A 20,202-nucleotide genomic window follows, 5' to 3' on the forward strand; every position below is an offset into this window, starting at 1 on the left:
CCTAGAGTCGAAAAGGAACGGAACGTAGTTGATCGTGCATGCGCGTTGTAGAAAATCTTCGGACACCGAATACACTAAGTGCACCAGAAAACACGTATCTTGATTTCTGGACTACAAAATGTGCTCCTAAGAGGTATAGCATTTGGAAGCGTAGAATGCATCTTAGTTCACTTGTCTTTGTTTGCCCCGCCTAATCCCTGCAATTAGTTCGTCTATATTATCTTTCCCTTCACATAATTGATACAGTCACCAGTTTTGTAAATCAGTTACAAGAGAGAAGAAAATTACACGATCCCCAAGACAGTTAACGTAACGAGCTTTTCGACGATTCAGATAAAATCATTTACCTTGTAAAATGAAATAAAAATCTATCTCTGTAACATTAAAAGGGCTTTCTTTTTGGAAGGACTGTTTAGTAGGGCTCGAACAGGTAATTCTTGGAAGGCAGTCGAAACATCGGTTTATTTCATTCCATAAAATGACGAGGTCTTTCATGCAGAAAAATGTCATCCAAGTTGTTCAAATGGCTCTGAGCACTATGCGACTTAATTTCTGAGGTCATCAGTCGCCTAGAACTTAGAACTAATTAAACCTAACTAACCTAAGGACATCAGACACATCCATGTCCGAGGCAGGATTCGAACCTGCGACCGTAGCGGTCGCTCGGCTCCACACTGTAGCGCCTAGAACCGCACGGCCACTCCGGCCGCATCCAAGTTGTCACCTGGCATGGTATACTACGGTTTCACGTATCAAACAAATTATTTTCCCTGTAAGTCACATCCACATGCTATTAGAAACGTCTCGCAGATGTCATAAAAAGTGGAATAGCAAATATTAATGTCACTATCGCAAAAGAAGAAACAAAACTACTAAAATAACGTCTAACGAGATGGAGGAGCTTCCATAGTTCAACTGCGGATATGTGAATACTTTCTATTAACGTTGTGCAAATGTTGTCGGAGAGGCATCTATCTGTATGTCGAGTAATAGGACGCAAAAGGGAAGCGGTGGTGCTCTGATCACATCCATGGTCTCGTAAAACAGAGGTCTCTAGTTCGACTCCTATAACTGACGCAAACACGAGTTTTTGGTGTGCCCTTATTGTGCGTGTCGTACCTAGAGGAATAAATGCGTGAATATATGTGTACTGCATTCATTCTAATGAAGAATATATCATCTGAAATCATTACAACATAGATGAGAAAATGCTTTGGACTAGAAAGGTGCCATGGACGTGCCACTTGTTTGCTGACTGAAAGATTACATTTTCTCGCTGGCAGCCACGGCATTTGCGTTACGTTTGTCTTGTGCATAAGGTTTCTCCCGTTGAAGGGTCACAACAATGCTCCGATAATATACAAGCACCACTTATAATTCTGGAACAGGACGTAAGTTAATTCATTGTACTGTACTCTGTGACTGTACTTATCTTGTATGTTGATGACGCGAAATACTAAGTCAGTATGTACAAGGTGCTTCACTATTCCTACCACAGGTTTCTAGCGGTTATATAGGGGACTTAGTACACAAAGTTCTGATAATGAACCCGACTACGGAAATGTATCGGTTCAATATAAAATAAGTTTGAAGCACGCATCACTTTCATATCTCCTGTTAATGGCAGAACTGCTCAACGCATGTATCGAAACGTTTTGTAATCGTTTCAGTTCATCAAATACCGTTTTCCTCCGACTACAAAAACCGCTGTGAGGAACTGTTACTTGGCAACTAGGAGAGCTGATTGTGGTGCTCTACGGACGCTCACCAGTGTTTATAGAGAGTGTATATGAAAACATGTGTCGCAGATACACCTAGTGCAAAGCCTCCACGTGGAGTAGCTTCTGCAGAGCTCCGCTGTCCGCGTACCGTGAAGAGGGAGATTTTAAAGTGATCCGATCTTCACATTTATTTTGCATCCAAACTGTACGTTTCTGCACATGGTTTCTTCATCAAAACTGCATCTACTAAGTCTCGTTCTGCTCACCTACAAGTTTGTAGTAAGAACTGTAAAACACCGCCGGCTGGGGTGGCCGAGCGGTTCTAGGCGCTACAGTCTGGAAGCGCGCGACCGCTACGGTCGCAGGTTCGAATCCTGCCTCGGGCATGGATGGATGTGTGTGATGTCCTTAGGCTAGTTAGGTTTAAGTAGTTCTAAGTTCTAGGGGACTGATGACCTCAGAAGTTGAGTCCCATAGTGCTCAGAGCCATTTGAACCATTTTTTGTAAAACACCCTGTGTATGACCTACAGTATGTATTGTATGCTATACAGATAAGAAACGATTTCGGGCACCTTTACACATCTTCAGTTGGCTATGTCGCACCTGTTCGTAGCACGTGGCGTTAGCGACATATCTTCCGCTGCTGTTGTAATTTTTTAATTCTTGGTTTTTCCTTCACGCACTGCAATAACAGACGGTATGTCGCTAACGCTACACATTGTGCAACAAACGTGTCTGGCCACAAGAAGATGCGCGTTGATTCTCGAAATCGCTTATGGCTCGATTTAAATGGAAATACTATAAAATATCCACAGTGGGTGTTTATAGGCGTCGTACAGAATACGTAATCGATTGAAACGAATGTACACTGATCTATTGTCACTGTATAATGATCACTGGTTTGATCAATCCGCCCGAGTTTGCTATTGAGATGCTGAACAACTTACATTGGCAAGAACTCGAGGAAAAACGCCGATTATTTCTCGAAAATCCACGTATAATACTTTAGAAAAGAAAAACAGTTAAAAATTTAACTCAGAACTTCCTAATATCGACGCTACAGTCCCGTTTGGATTTCAAAAATGAGATTGGACAAGTTGCAGTTCCAGCAGAAATATTTTAGTGGCTGTTCTTATCGTTCCACAGTCCTCACCCGTATTTGAGGAACTAACGATAATTGATACGATGGGAAATACATTCTGCACTTACTTCTGCAATGATTTACGGGGTATATCTCTAGATCTGGAATATAATACGCTGGAATACGTCCGAGACTCGTTCTGCACGGAATCTTGTTGAGTTCTGTCAACACTCGATTTGCAATAACAAAAATTGTTGGTTGTTTCAAGAGGTTATTATTAAATTATCCGAAACATGCAGACACACGGGGCACCAACATTGCCGCTATCATCATGGACTCTGTGAACTTTCTGAGAGGGATCTAGTTGGAGCAAGCACATCGCAAGCTGAAAAGAATTTGACGATGACGAACCATGCACGTACGTAAAGTGAATATACCTAGCTACTAATGGGCTTAAAAACGTTGTAGTGGGTTCTGATACTGATAAACTTATCTCGGTATTAATATTTCACATTTTTCATTTGTGTTAAGATTTTAGAAAACCATTAGATTCCGGGAAAAGAACGACAATCTTCTACACAGCGCATTTTAGATTACTCGCTTAAACAGCCACAGTAGCTTCGTGCTTCCTCTCAGTTTCTTAATTTTACCGTCAACTTTTTTTTAATTATTTGAAAGTTTTCGGTGTTTCCGGACGTACAAATAATGAAAAGTGAAGGCAGCTTCGAATGTAGTTTGTATGTGGCTCGGGAGCTCACGCAATAAAAAGTTATCACAAATACTGATTTTCTTGTTACAAATTCAGTAGTAACATTATTAAATGAATATGAAAATAAACATATTGCCATGAGAGCGATGGCGGCCTAATTAATACCGTCGCTATCAAGACGAAGTTCTCTTGTTCGAACCTGCGTAGAGAGCGCGTTATTTTATTTTTGCTTTTATTGGCTCATGAAGAGGAACATGATAAGACGAATTATAAGCAGTTGCGTCTCATAACTTTGTTTTAAATTGTGGCGTCATTTGTGGAGCTATCAATATCCTACGAAAGCAATGAATTAAATTATAATCTTCTTTTGTATCTTAGGCAACGGCCTTGCCGCAGTGGATACACCGGTTCCCGTGAGATCACCGAAGTTAAGTGCTGTCGGGCGTGGCCGGCACTTGGATGGGTCACCATCCAGGCCGCCATGTGCTGTTGCCATTTTTCGGGGTAAACTCAGCCTCGTGATGCCAATTGAGGAGCTACTCGACCGAATAGTAGCGGCTCCGGTCAAAGAAAACCATCATAACGACCGGGAGAGCGGTGTGCTGACCACACGCCCCTCCTATCCGCATCCGCACCTGAGGATGACACGGCGGTCGGATGGTCCCGATGGGCCACTTGTGGCCTGAAGACGGAGTGCTTTTTTTTGTATCTTACATGAGAACTAAGCATTAAATTTCGTTCACTCTAATAGTTGCGAACCCGTTCTGCATCATGAAGATCGCGATACCAAACTACTAGTGTGTGTCCAATGCTAACAGTTTGTTCAGGGGAGCTGCATTTCCACTTATGCAATGCACTCATCTGTCTCGTACTGCGTACGGTAATTGATTGCCGTGAATAATGTAGCGCAGGTATTCGCGATTACCACGACAGGACAACGAAGCCGTTTCCCGCGTTGTGTGCCTCCCCCAGGCCGCGCTACATATTTAGAATGTATCACCAAGTTTTGACAGCACGGCAAACCAATTTCTTTTGTTTCTTCACTTGTTGACGAATGAAATTTAGGTAGGTTGCTTCCGATAAATTAAATTTTAAATATTTATGCTCGCTATACATTTATTTCACCTGCTATATTCAGTCGCTATCGTTTATTTTCGAAATTAATCGACACCATTTCATTACGATTAATTTTGTTTTCGTTATATTTTTTGTAACGCATATTTTCAGCTTTCATCTTAATACAGTTGACTAACATCGCCAAAGGACTATACAAAAGTATACCGCTTGTTTTATTTTTTTAACTACTTTTCGCTTCAAATAGATTTTTTTTAAGAATTCTAGAAAAGATTGATATTGTGAAATGTTCTGTTTCACGACTAGAGATAATTTTTGAAAATTTTTACCGTACTGTACAGTCGACAATTTCGTATTGCAATCCTTGTTTTTTTGTTAACATTTAACATATGTCAGTTTGGATCTTTAAGCTTACTTGTCGTGAAGCTGAACAGCGTTTATCAGTAAAAAGCTACACACTTATACTATCGGAGCTACAATTTGTTGCTTCCTACTGCTCTCTTTATCTCACACCGCGCATAATATTTGGCCTTCGCCAGTGCTCTTTAAGTTTTCTGCTTTAATTGTACGTGTCGACGGTGCACGTACCTTGCAACGCACAGAAACCAAATCCTTGCATGCACAGTGCTCGACGTTCGTCCTTCCGTGATATCGCTTATCAGCCGATCGAAGCAGTTTTGTGTACTCTTACTGGCACATCAGCCTGCTGTCACCGGGCGAACGTCTTTCGGGTATTAGAAATAACCACACAACTGTGTTTTGTTCTTCGTACCAGGTGACGGATGCACCGCAGAAAGATGTATTTATGGGAACTAACGATGGAAATATTTTCGACATCCTACAACAAAAAGTTTATGATTTTATAAAAATATTTTCCAGGGATTTAAATATTAAATAAGAATTACTGTTTTTTTATTGAGTTTTTTGCACAACTGGATGTTGTTATCGGCCGCAGACATGTTGAAAACAATGAAGCATCTACGTTGTTGCCGCGCTGGGTACCCGCGCGGTCTTTTGCGCCTTACCACGGTTCGCGTGGCTTTCCCCGTCGGAGGTTCGAGCCTTCCCTCGGGCATGTGTGTGTGTTGTCCTTAGCATAAGTTGGTTTAAGTTAGATCAAGTAGTGTGTAAGCCTAGGTACCGATGACCGCAGCAGTTATTTCTCTAACTCGATAATCGTAGTTCTACATTATTTCGCAGTTATGTAACTTATTCAAATAGTTGTAGAAAATCTGTAATCAGCCACAATTATTATTTGTATGTATGTGTACATGGGTTTAATTGCTGTTTGCAGCCAGTCGGATTCACATTTATCATTTGTAATTTTAGCTGAGTGTGGTTAACTTTAATGTGACTAGAAAATACTTCCGGTATGAGAAAAATTTTGCAATATTAGAGTGCTCAATTGGTTTATCTCACCTTGTTTTACAATTTTTGGGTGATTTAACATTTATATACATGTGATTACGTACTTTAAAATAAAACTGCGTATTTTTGATGGAATTCTTTCGTTTGAAAGCGCTAAAGAAGTTCCTTATTATATGAAACGAATTAAATTATGTTATTATTTTCGTGATAGGAAATTTTCATGATAGCTGTTGTCCAAAAATTGCTTGTCGTAACATAGATCTTTCAGAATCGTGAATTCGTCTTTCCTTTGCGAACCATCTTCTTTATCGTCTTGGCTTTTTCGTTTAAGTTTTTTTATGGATTTAGCCTTTTATAGAAAAGCATATAACCAGAGAATGCGGCGTCCTTCGTGTGTTAATGAAGTATTATTTATATGTAAGTTTAACTGTAACGGGGGTGTTGAAATACCTATATTGCTGAATTTCACTAGTATGTGATCACATTCCCCTAAATATAGAAATATACTAATTTATCAAATATCTTTTTATTCCTCGATCTTGAGAAGTCCACATTCCTATAGTAAAAGCAGCAAAAAACAAGTTGTATACTAGTCAAAAAGGGTGTGAATCGTAATCTATGCTAGCCTACTTGCTTCTTCGTCGAATACATCTAAAATTGTGCTGCATTCATAAGCTGTAGAGGCACTACAGAGCTGTGGTGCAATCTCTTTAAAATATTTCTGTATAAGTTAGTTACCAGAAATGATTAGTTTCCCCCCTTTATTGCACGCCACGTAGCCAAGAGTGAGACTTTGCCGGGAAGCGCGGTGCGTATCTGCGAACTGCGCGCAGATCTGTCGTTTAAGTTACCGGTACAGTACGCGGGATATATGACGGAGTTTCAGTTACATCATTAAATATTCATCTCGGCGTTGTGTACTTCCTTCCTAGACGTGTGCATCCCCGCACTGCGAACAGGAACAAATGTAAATTAGCCGACAGCATTAGCTCGTTGATTAACTCGAGAAGAGACAGAGAGCAGCAGAAAAGCTGGCGCTTACTTTCTGCGATGTTCCGTTTTTCATATCGCCGCTCAGTAACTTTTGCAATTAAACCGAGCCTCTTTAATCGGGGCAAATCTGCACAAAATATTAATGATTCTATGATTTACGAATTAACCGTATTCACTGACGAACCACGGGCGAAGGCTCGGAATATGTAAATAACGGCACGGGATAGGGCGGCTCGCGGCCAGAGGTGGCAACATGCCGCTTTGTTGCTGGCCACAAAAGAAGTAAAGGGAAGAAGCCGCGCAAGCAGATTAGCGGCCGCGCCGGAGACAACGATAATTGCGACAAAGAAGTGTCATCGACTCAATGAAGATTTTTACACCGCCCGCAGCAACAAAAGAACAGCAACTCAGTGGTTTTCTTAATTACAAACTTCCCCCTAATTAATCCGCGGAGCAGATGCAGCAATTACAGCTTTTGCGCTGTTTTGTTCCGTGCGGAGTACCACGCGCCAAAATTGAACGTTCGGCCTATCGCTGTGCGTGCCTCCTTGTTAATTACCGGTATGTTTTTGCTGCCAGAATAAGGAAGCGAAAATTGCACTTTCCCGTGCCAAATTTTACCGTTATAAACAGTGTGATACCATGTATTTATTTGACAGTGCGAAAAACTTTCGCAGAACACAATATTAAGCTTTGCGCCATCGACATAGTGTGATAGGAAATATAGTCTCAGTATGAAAGATAGGTGTATTTAGCTCTGGATTTGGAAAGCAGGCGGCACCCTTCAATATCTGCTCTCTTACATTGCAAAGTTTTTTGAAAAGTCAGTGTCTAATAGTACAATGATCATTGTCATGAGTCTCCGTCCAGCGCACAGATTTGGACCACCGTGAACCTGATTACTGTGTGCAATAATATTTCAACTTTTCGAGTGCTGAATCCAGAATTTCTTCATTTTCAACCCCATTTCTCGTCGTTGTTTCCTTATGAATTACGTGTTTTCTGCGAAAACGTAGACACTAGAAGAAAGACTTGGCAGATACATCCCACGAGGATCTACCTAGAAAAATTCAAATACCGTCTTTCAGGATGTAAGCTAAGAATAATCATCAGTCCATTTTTATCTGTCAGGTAGAGATCAAATACTTAAAATTAAGCAAATAATAGTTAACACAGCGTGGTTCAAAAAAATGGTTCAAATGGCTCTGAGCACTATGGGACTTAACAGCTGAGGTCATCAGTCCCCTAGAACTTAGAACTACTTAAAGCTAACTAACCTAAGGGCAGCACACACATCCATGCCCGAGGCAGGATTCGAACTTGTGACCGTAGTGGTCGCGCGGTTCCAGACTGAAGCGCCTAGAACCGCTCGGCCACTCCGGCCGGCAACACAGCGTGGAAGATGCCATTAATCCTATGCTCCGTCCATGAAGGTAACGGGAAGAAATCTTAATATATGGTCCAAAAAAATTCCCTTCGCTACACACATCATAGTCATTTGTATGTGTGTAGATGTAGAAGTAGATATACAGGTAAATGTAGGGGAGAGATGTAGACCTACAGTATATGTAGTAGAATGTTCTCGACCGGAAGAAAGTAGAAAGCTGATTTCTGAAGTCTAAAATAGTCTATAACTCTATTTATCTTGTAGGACACAAAGACATCGAAAATGTACCTCGTTAAACTCACTACCACATGAACACTATTAATGGAAAATGTACTCGAAAAAATGAAATGAAAATGTATTCAGTTCTGCTTTTATACTGCGACCAGTGCAGTCCGGCTTCCACTCTGTTACACTGCATGATTCACTACAATATCTTTATAAATACAGTAGTTATTTTGTGAAATCTTTGTATCAGCTCACAGCGCTCCTTCTAAAGCACGAAAAATTATCCATACTCATAGAAGAACATCGGTATTCCTCCCGAATCTAAAGTCAATTACTTTTTCGTATTTATACAGTTAAACCACAGGATTTGTTTGACAAAATGCCTCATAAATCCAGGAAATATAGATCAGTTGTATTTAAAATTCATTTTTTGCTACATAAGAAGATTATTTTTACGAATAATGTGACATTATTGCAAAGAGTTTTGATCTTTTAAAAAGTCTATACATTTTTTAAAGTGACACGGAATCCAAAAACATTTTGGAGAATCCTACCATCCCGAGAGCATAGTTCCCTTCCTCTTTCCAAAAGACACCCGCCACTCACGAAGGAATTCTATAATAAAAACATCGCTGTTTAATGACATTATGTTTTTCATAATATCTGCTGCTTGGCTTTGTGTTTAGTATAGTCGTATATTTTGAAAGTGGTATCCAGAAAACTCTGGTACTGTTTAATTCATTTCAACATCGGCACAGGTGGTATTACAGAACTAGAGATGTTCTCTCTTCTGCTAATGTTTAAGCGCACTCCGCAAGACTTCAAAAATGATAAGTCTCACGTTTCGAACTGCATGAGTCCTTCGTACAAAATTTCTTGTTGCGCGCTGATGAAATCCACAGACTAAAATAGTAAAATCGAACATGTCTTCATATTTTGTTCGGGCTTTTTGCGTTTTCTTTCTGAGCCATTCATTGTTGCTTAGTCAACGGAATGTCCTTTAGTGTTGTATTTCAGTAAGAATTCAGATTGTCCTCTTCTTCCTTAGGCGAAAGGTGTTGAAACCTCAATTAAAATTTCTGCACTCATGGTATTTAAGAGACAGTAACTAATTAAATGAAAATATAAGAGTGTACCATATATTACAATTACCTTGTATATGCCGCTTTGTCATTTTGACTTGCAAAAGTAACAGAAAGAGCTGGTATGATTGAAGAAGTTTTCACATTCAAGGATGTGAAACTTCCGCTTGGGCCGTTCACTTATACCTACGGGTTTTTGCCCTTCAGTTATCTACAGCTGAAAGATGTTTCATAACAGTAATTTCTAAGTGATTTGGAACACCATTATAATCACTCAATTCTCATTAATACATATGCATATGCCCCGTATCTCTTACAGCCATGCGAAGGCCATTAATATTTCTTGTCAGAGTGTCCACTGGGGAGCGGCAAGAGGCGAAAGCAAACACTTGTCTGTATTAATAAAGTGCTTGCTTGATAGTACCTACAGACTCACCATGCATCATTCCACCGACACTGTAGCAGGTTCCATTATACGTGCATCGACTGCTTACGTTAGGCCCTTGTTACACATTCAGGGTTAAAATAATTCTGTCTGGAGGACTGTTATCGCTATTAAGTTCACAGCAGCTTCATCATTGGAGAGTGTTTTACTATATGGCTACATTGTAGATTGTTGCTCTTAGCCTTCTAATATTAATCGCCGAAAAATATCAGACATAATCTTAACATTGTTTCTTGCTGTTGTGGTCTTCAGTCTGAAGACTATTTTGCCCCCCCCCCCCCCCCCAACGCTGAAAAATTTGGCGTGCACATCAGGTTCCATAGCACGTATACGTAACGAACATCTTACAGATAACACAGTTGCGCTACAAAGAAAATGAAGAATTTTTTTTTTATATTTTCAATTTTGACGTTATAATTGGCTAATAATGCGCACATTTAATGTTTAAAGGCGATCTGATCTTAGAGTTCAACAGTTCAAAGCAGACGCAGTATTTTTCTTTCATTACTTTTTCTCGTTGCACACTTTTTTATTCATTTTGTATCACTCAATTTAAAAACGGTATTCTATTTATTAATTCGGTGAAAATTTCAATATGGTATGTAAAACACATACTGATGTGAAATCAAAAAGGGCGTTGCAAAACAATATGACGTGTTTAAATGTGCTAGTAAATAATTATTACATTTAATTCGACAGTATTAAGAAATGCCACATAAGTGATAAAAATATGACAGACTAAATGCTATTACTAATGTAGAACTAAGTGCATCAAGAGTTTTATATCCTTTCAGATATTTTAGAAATGCCGTTAAGATAGTATTAATCTGGATAAGACACATTTTCTCGAGCATTATGTGGAAAGTGAACATAAAAATGATTCAAATGGCTCTGAGCACTATGGGACTTAACATCTGAGGTCATCAGTCCGCTAGAACTTAGAACTACTTTAACCGAACTAACCTAAAGACATCACACACATCCATGCCGGAGGCAGGATTCGAACCTACGACCGTAGCGGTCGCGCGGTTCCAGACTGTAGCGCCTAGAACCGCTCGGCCACCCAGGCCGGCGGAAAGTGAACATATCAAGACTTTTAAAAAAAATATGACGTGCCTAACCGAATTACCACGTCCCGCTGTTTTCGCCATAGACTGTTACATAGAAATTCATAGGTGTGAGAATAAAACTTCAACTTTTAAATACCGCAATTTGCAATACTCAAGTTCCATCGTGAAACTCTAAGGATGTGTATTTCTTAAGATTGTTTTAGTTAATTATTGAAAGTAAACATGTCTGCAAGGTAACGACGAAAGTCAGCGTGAAACGAACGCAAGACCTGAGGCAAATGCATATCTTTAATGTTGGAAGAAAGCGGTTTTTCGAGACGCAGTGCTCAGAACGAGGGCCAAGCTGCAGCCGGCAGCGCTCTGCGACGTGTATTTAGGTGCAGATGAGGCTCGTGTCCGCGGTTCCTAGTTTCGCATCCACGGCTCAACAGCACGGCAGCGCATTCGCGGAATTAGTTTTATAGTTTGCGGGAAAACTCAATTTCTCCTACAGCGCTCTCCCGCGCGCGCGACGTCTTTTTTCGCCGCCAAATGGCGGGTCGTACTAAACAACGAGGGAAAGGATTTTATTTTAATTGAGAAATCCTCCGCGGAGTTGTACTTTTTCAGCGTATGTTATTGGGACGGGCGTTATCGCGCTGCGCCAATGAGTAACTCCGACAATGAGGAAGAGGATCTCAGATTGTTGTCTTCTTCTCAGCGGAATGAAATGATTTTCCACAGGAATGCGCACCATCTCCTTATAGCGGAGGAGATTTTCATCCGTTTATTGCTACTGCCACCGGGACTCATTTAAAGGCAAATTTCCAGACGCCTTTTCTCCGTTTACAGATATCGCCCAGTATCGGCTTAGGCAGAAATTAATAGACAATGATATTGTTGATTATGATGGCGCACAATCAGGCCAGGCGCAGCTGGAGTCGCGATTCAGTTGATGAACAGTGTGACTAAACCCTCCAGCCAACTTCATTTCACTCTGCAGTCCCAACGGCGACGAAAGGCAACTTTCATTCTTTTTTCCCCTTTTTTGTTTGGCAAAATACTGCTTCCCTTAGCGTAAACTCTAATCTACGTGTACCAATCGTTAGGTTTTCTAATTGTCGACTTTTAAATGCACAGATCCTGCCTAGTAGGTAACGCACAGTTTCAAAAATTACATTGAACGAAAAGGCATGTCCGCAGAGTTCTTGACTTCCCTGTGAGACGGAGGATTTTTCCTTTTTTTGGTGTGTTTGTTGTGTGTTACAAATTGTGTCGTTCGATTGTTTTATGAACATGCAGCTTGATAGAAATGCACTGAAAGGTTACGTAGTTTACGGTATAATAATGGCAAACAATGTGGAATTGGAAATGATCAGTTACTTTGTTACCGAAATGCTCTTCATTTTCCTCTACTCCCTGCCGTCCTCTTTTTCCGTTATGTAGAAGAACGTCGAACATGAGGTGTCATCATGCCAGTTGGCAGCCTATTCCAACCAATTATGTTATATAAATCGATCTAAATCGAGAAAAGCAAAATAATAATTGTGATAAACCCGCTGAAATCGTGTAGTAACTTTAAAATGAAAAGAAACTTGAGTTTTAAATGTAATAATAAATAAAAAAAGAACGAAATCGGGCTACTGTTACGAAATTTATTAAATTAATAATCCTCTCGCTACACGTACTCCGAGGGCTGTTATGTAGATGTAAAGAACTAAAAGCTTACGATGCACGCCTTTTCGGAATTATCACTGGGCAAAAGTAATCTAGTTCGTTATTCGGTTTAATTTTGCCACATATTCTCCAATCACAACAACATTTGTACTGTAATCTGAGTTCCAATCGTGCCGCCATCCGTTTCAGGAAGGCTGCGCTTTATATTTCTTTCTATGGCACAATATAATTCTTCCACATCAAAGATACAATAGTAAAGCATTTCTCAGTAGAATATTGTATTGTTTGCTGCGTCTTCAAAATATACTACGCTGACTATAAAATTTGGGAAAATTTCAATTCTACATGAAAATTTCTGTTGCAGACGTCAACATAACTTCACATATATATTTCATGAATAATTTAAATATTTCATGTCTATCAGTATAATGGGTCATAATGTTGACGGGCAGAGAAATATTAACAACTCAACCGCGTGGAGCGTAGTTCCTCTTGTAAAAGTACGGCGTTTACGGGGTTAGAAAGTACTAGCCTTTTTCCCTGACACTTCTTTGCGACCCCTTGCTCCTGCGATGGAAATGAGCTTCTTATTTCGGCAGGTAACATCCTGCTGCTATTGATAGGTTGCAGCATCCTCCCATCAGAACGCGAACGCGCCGTCTGGAATTTGAAAAGTATACCGCATGCGTATGTTTCCAGAATAATAATGAGATTTCAATCCATTATCAGAAATTAAGCATAACTTGTCCTGCAGTGACATAAAAAATGTAGAAGGAGAACTTGGCATTACTTCCGGAGCCTTCTCATTTATCCAGATTTGACTGCAACACGACTCCTGCATTATAATTGAGCACACCTTTCGCTGCGACGGCGGTGGCGGCAGCGAGGAAACCCACGAACCGTCGCTCGAACACAGACTTACTGCCCTTCGGCTCGATCTGAAATCAGGCTCGCAGAACGACGTACGCTGCACTGTATGTACAACTGTAGCATTGGCAATGATAAGCTGCGACACTTTAAAACGCGAGAGATGACACCCGCTTTCTGTGCACACCTTACAAGGGAACCTCCCCATCGCACCCCCCTCAGATTTAGTTATAAGTTGGCGCAGTAGATAGGCCTTGAAAAACTGAACACAGATCAATCGAGAAAACAGGAAGAAGTTGTGTGGAACTATGAAAAAATAAGCAAAATATACAAACTGAGTAGTTCATGAGCAAGATAGGCAACATCAAGGAAAATATGTGCTGAGGAGCGGCCTGGTCCCGTGGTTAGCGTGAGCAACTGCGGAACGAGAGGTCCTTGGTTTAAGTCTTCCCTCGAGTGAAAAGTTTAATTTTTTATTTTCAGTCCGATGCGATCACTTTTTTGGGAGTGATTATCACATCCACAAGAAAACCTAAATCGACCAAGGTAGAATAATCTTTTTACCCATTCGCCAAGTGTACAAGTTAGGTGGGTCGACAACATATTCCTGTCATGTGACGCACATGCCGTCACCAGTGTCGTATAGAATATATCAGATGTGTTTTCCTGTGGAGGAATCGGTTGACCTATGACCTTGCGATCAAATGTTTTCGGTTACCATTGGAGAGGCACGTCCTTTCGTCTACTAATAGCACGTTTTTGCTGTGCGGTCGCAAAACGCAGACACTAAACTTATTACAGTGAACAGAGACGTCAATGAACGAACGGACAGATCATAACTTTGCGAAAATAAAGAAAGTAAACTTTTCACTCGAGGGAAGACTTGAACCAAGGACCTCTCATTCCGCAGCTGCTCACGCTAACCACGGGACCAGGGCGCTCCTCAGCCCACATTTTCCTTGATGTTGCCTATCTTGCTCATGAACTACTCAGTTTGTATATTTTGCTTATTTTTTTCATAGTTCCACACAACTTCTTCCTGTTTTCTCGATTGATCTGTGTTCAGTTTTTCAAGGCCTATCCACTGTGCCAACTTATAACTAAATCTGAGGGGGGTGCGATGGGGAGGTTCCCTTGTTAGTTACGCAAGATACAGAAATATAGACACAACGTGTGATATGGAAGTTCGCATATAGTTATTCTCGGTCCTCGAGCTCATGAAATTTCTTTGGACTGGAAAATTATTACTTTAGAAAATTTGGTGTTACGCAGAGATTGGTAACAGTATTTGAAGAAGGACAATATTATATACCTGTTGTTGTAGTAACCAACTACTACAAGTAGCACAGTTTTTCTGTAAGAATGAAACTGAGCGAAATTTGTTTTACCTTCTGTGTGTATAGTTGGAAAAGCTGAGTGGAATTAAGCGACCTGTCCGAACACTAATTCGTTCAAGTGCGGGTAGTAGTCCATTGCAGTAACGCCAGGATATAAAAGATTGCGCGAATTGGAAGGAGGTCACATTGATCAATTACCGCCCTCCCCCTAATGGTGATAATTTCCGATGACGACACATTCTGCTAGGTCATTATGTCTCGCAGGATAGGGATTTCCATATACTCCTCTTGGAAAGCAGCCTGTTCATGCCAAAAGAGTGAAAAATACCCGAAGAAATAGTTTTACTCCTCTCCTTGGCTTAGTTTTTACAGTAAGAATTTGCATTACGAAATTAAATTTTTTTATATTCATCAGTGTTCTGTGCACGTGCTTATTTGTGCAGCAATCTCCGTGAGTTACATCTGCGAATGTGCCGCGGAGCTGTATTCAGTAACTACTCATCAGATCGAGCGACATAGCGCTGTGGTTGACACGCTATACTGACGTACCGCAAATGCAGCTTCAAATCCTCATCATCTATCCACCTTAAGCTTTTCAGTTTTCAGTGGTTTCTTAAAAACGCGCGAGGTGAATGCTGGAATGGTGCCTTTGCAATTGCCAGAGCCGGTTTTCTGGCCACTCTGAGATTATGGTGTACTCTCTAAAGACCTCATCGTAAATGGTGCATTGAAGCCCAACATTCTACTCTTCTTATCTTAAGGTAATGAACTTTCTGCTCCATCTTATTATACCGTGTGAGGACGACGGTTCAAACCGTAGTGCGGCCATCTAGATTTAGGTTTTCCACGACTTCCTTAAATCGCTCCAGGCAAATTCTAGGATGATTCCTTTGAAAGGTCATAGCCTATTTGCTTCCCTATGCTTAAAAAATAACCCGAGCTTCTGTTCCGTCTCTAAAGATCTCGTTGTCGACAGCACGTTAAACCCTAATCTCTTTTCTTTCTTTGTGTTGATACATTTGTTTCACTAGATGTATTCATTTTTTGTCACTAGCACAATAAATATTGTTTGATAACTAGTATACTTTACTAGACATCTGTACACATTATCAGAACTATTTTAAAGTTTTCTTTTTCTACGGAGTCCATTGTGCGTAGGACCTGCCCATGATTATGTATGCATATATAAATCATATTATTATATGATTATTACGAAACATCTTCTTTGACATATGTTAAAAGTAGCCCCAACAAAAAAAAACCATCAAAATGCATCTTACATCAATACATAATAATTAATACGACTTATTTGCAATTTCTCCAAGCTGCAGAGCACCAGATGTAAAAGACATTTTATTTTGATGTTCAATTCGTTTACAATCGATTATGAGACAATGATCACACCATCAGGTGTCAACAGCAAAAACAGCTTACGTAAGGTTGTTCCAATTCCATGATGTAACAAATAGTAATGAACAAGAAAAATGCAAATAATATATAGAGTAAAGCAAACAAAACATTTAAACCATCCTGTTATGCACTCATACCGTTTGTAAGGCCATGTGCAGCGGTACATATGTTGAAGGAATATAGAAATGTACGAAGTCAGCACGAAGAAATCTAAGCGAGAGTAAAAATTAGAACCAGACAATAATAAAACGTAAATGCAACAATCACAAGTGGAAAAGGGAGCAGAAAAAGGTTTCAAGAACTTCTATGGAAAAAAGTGGGAAGATATCGAAACGCACGCATGCGTGGTTTACAATCACTTTACTTTTTAAAGTCATTTGGCTTCCAGGTACGCAGCTGTTCACCCAACTCATCTTTTGTTTTGCATCATAATAGGCTCACATATTAGGCAGATACCCGAACGACTGCGGCTTTTCACGGGACCAAGCGGTGTTCCACAGAAAACATAAATAAGTGCTCAATTCAATATCCTTTCCCGTATTAAATAAAATATGTATTACATGTCCTCCTCTTTAATTCTGATCAGAATCACTACACACTTTTAATTACGCGCAGCCGGCCGGAGTGGCCGTGCGGTTCTAGGCGCTGCAGTCTGGAACCGAGCGACCGCTACGGTCGCAGGTTCGAATCCTGCCTCGGGCGTGGATGTGTGTGATGTCCTTAGGTTAGTTAGGTTTAATTAGTTCTAAGTTCTAGGCGACTGATGACCTCAGAAGTTAAGTCGCATAGTGCTCAGAGCCATTTGAACCATTTTAAAGAAGAATTACGCGCAAATACTGCTGTATGATTAGGATTATCCACGACTTGCCTCATCCGTATGATTGGGAACACATACTGTGGACAGTTTCCTGTTATTATGTTATGTGCGATATTTGCCTGCCGTGTAGGACGTCGTGTTACTTTGGCAAAATGGTTCAAATGGCTCTGAGCACTATGGGACTTAACAGCTATGGTCATCAGTCCCCTAGAACTTAGAACTACTTAAACCTAACTAACCTAAAGACATCATACAACACCCAGCCATCACGAGGCAGAGAAAATCCCTGACCCCGCCGGGAATCGAACCCGGGAACCCGGGCGTGGGAAGCGAGAACGCTACCGCACGACCACGAGATGCGGGCGGTTACTTTGGTAGTTTAGTGTATATGAAATAAAACTGTTGTATACATGACTGCTGCGTACGTTGTAGACACGTGTGAGTCCACTTGAAAGCGTCTGGTGGCCAAATTTAGACGATAATGGTTGAATAAACGAAAGTTTTGCTAACATGTACAGCCTTAGTGTGCAATGGTGAACACTAAAAAATTTCTTGTTGTTGAATCTAACATGAAAAAAGTGATATTCGTTGCGGCGCGATCTCAGTTCGTGTGTTGCCTGCACTCTCTGTACGCAATATGTACTTTCAGAAACTGACGTAACCCTTTGCTTTACTAACGTAAGCGCGATGGGACCACTGAAAAAATATATGTCTCGATCTTCAGACAAAGCATACGGTAACCAGAGGTGGATCTTTCGTCTTTTATTTATTCAGTTGTCAGTCAGAATTAATCGAAAACACACACTATAATTTTCGTGGAAATGTCTGTCATTGTGCAATATTCCGTAAGAATTGCCTGAAAAAATATGAGATTTCATAGCCGATATGATATTGTGAATTCTACCGACGGAAGTTAATTGCTTGCTTCGCTTGTCGATCAGATACAGACGAAGTCGCCCAACTGCCAAAAAATCAGTTTTTTCTTTAAAAGGCTTGGCAATATTTCCTACAAATTGCTAGACGGTTCTCTACTTTTTTGACGTCGTATTTCTTTGAGTAGTTAAGAGTTATAATGTATGATATACTCGATCTCTAACCGAGCGGGGTGGCGCAGTGGTTAGACACTGGACTCGCATTCGGGAGGACGACGGTTCAATCCCGCGTCCGGCCATCCTGATTTAGGTTTTCCGTGATTTCCCTAAATCACTCCAGGCAAATGCCGGGATGGTTCCTCTGAAAGGGCACGGCCGACTTCCTTCCCAATCCTTCCCTAATCCGATGAGACCGATGACCACGCTGTCTGGTCTCCTTCCCCAAACCAACCAACCAACCAACTCGATCTCTTATTTTAATTTTACCGTTTATTTTTATTAAAGAGGTTGCGCTTCAAGCCAACAAAATTCACTATCAAAAAGGAAACAGCTTCCTGATGTTCTGCAACTATCATATATTAATCACAAACCACTTCGGCCTCTTTGACCATTGTTAGGTGACAACTGGATGCCACAACGACAGATTAAATGACTTGTGACTTACAGAGATATTAGTGACACTGATACAATGCGTTCATAAAGTGAATTATTACATTTTACTATTGCCATTTAATATTTGTTTAATTGAAACTTGTTTTAAGAAGGGGGAAAAAGAAAATGTGTTTGAAAATCCAATACTAAGCTACAATTCTGAGTCAAAAGTTTTTTCTGCTGTATACGTTGTTGCTTTCTTCGATTGTGTGTAAAACGTCAGAAAGTACTTCGTATGGGCGGCTTTCTGTTAAGAAAGAGCCGGCCGGAGTGGCCGAGCGGTTAAAGGCGCTACAGTCTGGAACCGCACAACCGCTTCGGTAGCAGGTTCGAATCTTGCCTCGGGCATGGATGTGAGTGATGTCCTTAGGTTAGTTAGGTTTAAGTAGTTCTAAGTTCTAGGGGACTTATGAGCACAGCAGTTGAGTCCCATAGTGCTCAGAGCCATTTTTGTTAAGAAAGAACTGACGGAGAAGTCAATTAATGACAACAAACTTTCATATCCTTAGAACAAAATGCCGAAGAAAACTGGACAGGTATAGTTAACTGACTTGTACATTATATCCTTCCACCCTGTTACTACCGTAATTTCTCAACCCTGTTCAGAAAAAAATAACACCGATAAACTTATAAAAGCAGCAATTGACGCTGCCATCCTGAAATATATTAGGGTCACCTGAAGCAACTTTAAACAATGATTGGTTGCGGTTTATTTAAAGAACTGATCTTAACACATTTTCTCCATTATCTTTCATCAGTAAGAATGAATAATAATCTTTTAAATTTACCTAAAGAATTATAATGCAACGTCTTTGCGTTTGGTGGGCAGAACAATTTCCACGGTACGAATCTGAGCTGTCTGCGGCGCATTCCTTCAAATCCAAAACACAAACGATGCGTGAACAGTATGTGATTGTTTGCTGCAGCGGGCCTTTAAAATAGAACTAGGAAGTGTTGCCACGAGGTGTGTGAGGAAGCCACAAAGCGAGAGCGGCTACGAGACGTATGGGCTGTGTCCGTGGATAAACAACAAACAGTGATAGCCGAGGCGCCGGTAAACATTGTGGGGCTGCGATAGTGCCGGCTCTGTCTCACTACGCGAGGCTGCTTCCAGGCCCACGCACGCGAAACCTCTGGACAACTAAGTAGCGAATATTCGCACCATTTCATTCTTCCGTGAATAAGACAGCGAGCCTTGGGTTCTATACGTACTTCCTGATATGGTAGCTATCCAGCGTCTACGTCTCAACAAATACAAAATTATCTTTTTTCAGTTATCGGACGTCATGCTTCCGCTTATTTGGATAAGACGACGTATTCACCACTGTTGACCAATTTCAACTTAAACGTCATTATCAAATGTACATAGCAATTTTACGGAACATATGAGGACATGAACGATGATATACAATGTGACAACCAAGATGATTATAGAG

At 40.6% G+C, this 20,202-nt stretch overlaps 1 protein-coding gene and 1 pseudogene across 1 annotated transcript in view; both read left to right on the forward strand.

Moving 5' to 3' along the window:
* Positions 1-20,202, forward strand: part of LOC126470686 (forkhead box protein P1) — a 724,940-nt gene that overhangs the window by 21,287 nt on the left and 683,451 nt on the right. The gene's annotated exons all lie outside the window — the stretch shown is intronic.
* On the forward strand, positions 3,890-4,007 carry LOC126472088 (5S ribosomal RNA; annotated as a pseudogene).

The sequence above is a fragment of the Schistocerca serialis genome, chromosome 3 (assembly GCF_023864345.2).
Source record: "Schistocerca serialis cubense isolate TAMUIC-IGC-003099 chromosome 3, iqSchSeri2.2, whole genome shotgun sequence".
Classification (NCBI taxonomy): Eukaryota; Metazoa; Arthropoda; class Insecta; order Orthoptera; family Acrididae; genus Schistocerca; species Schistocerca serialis.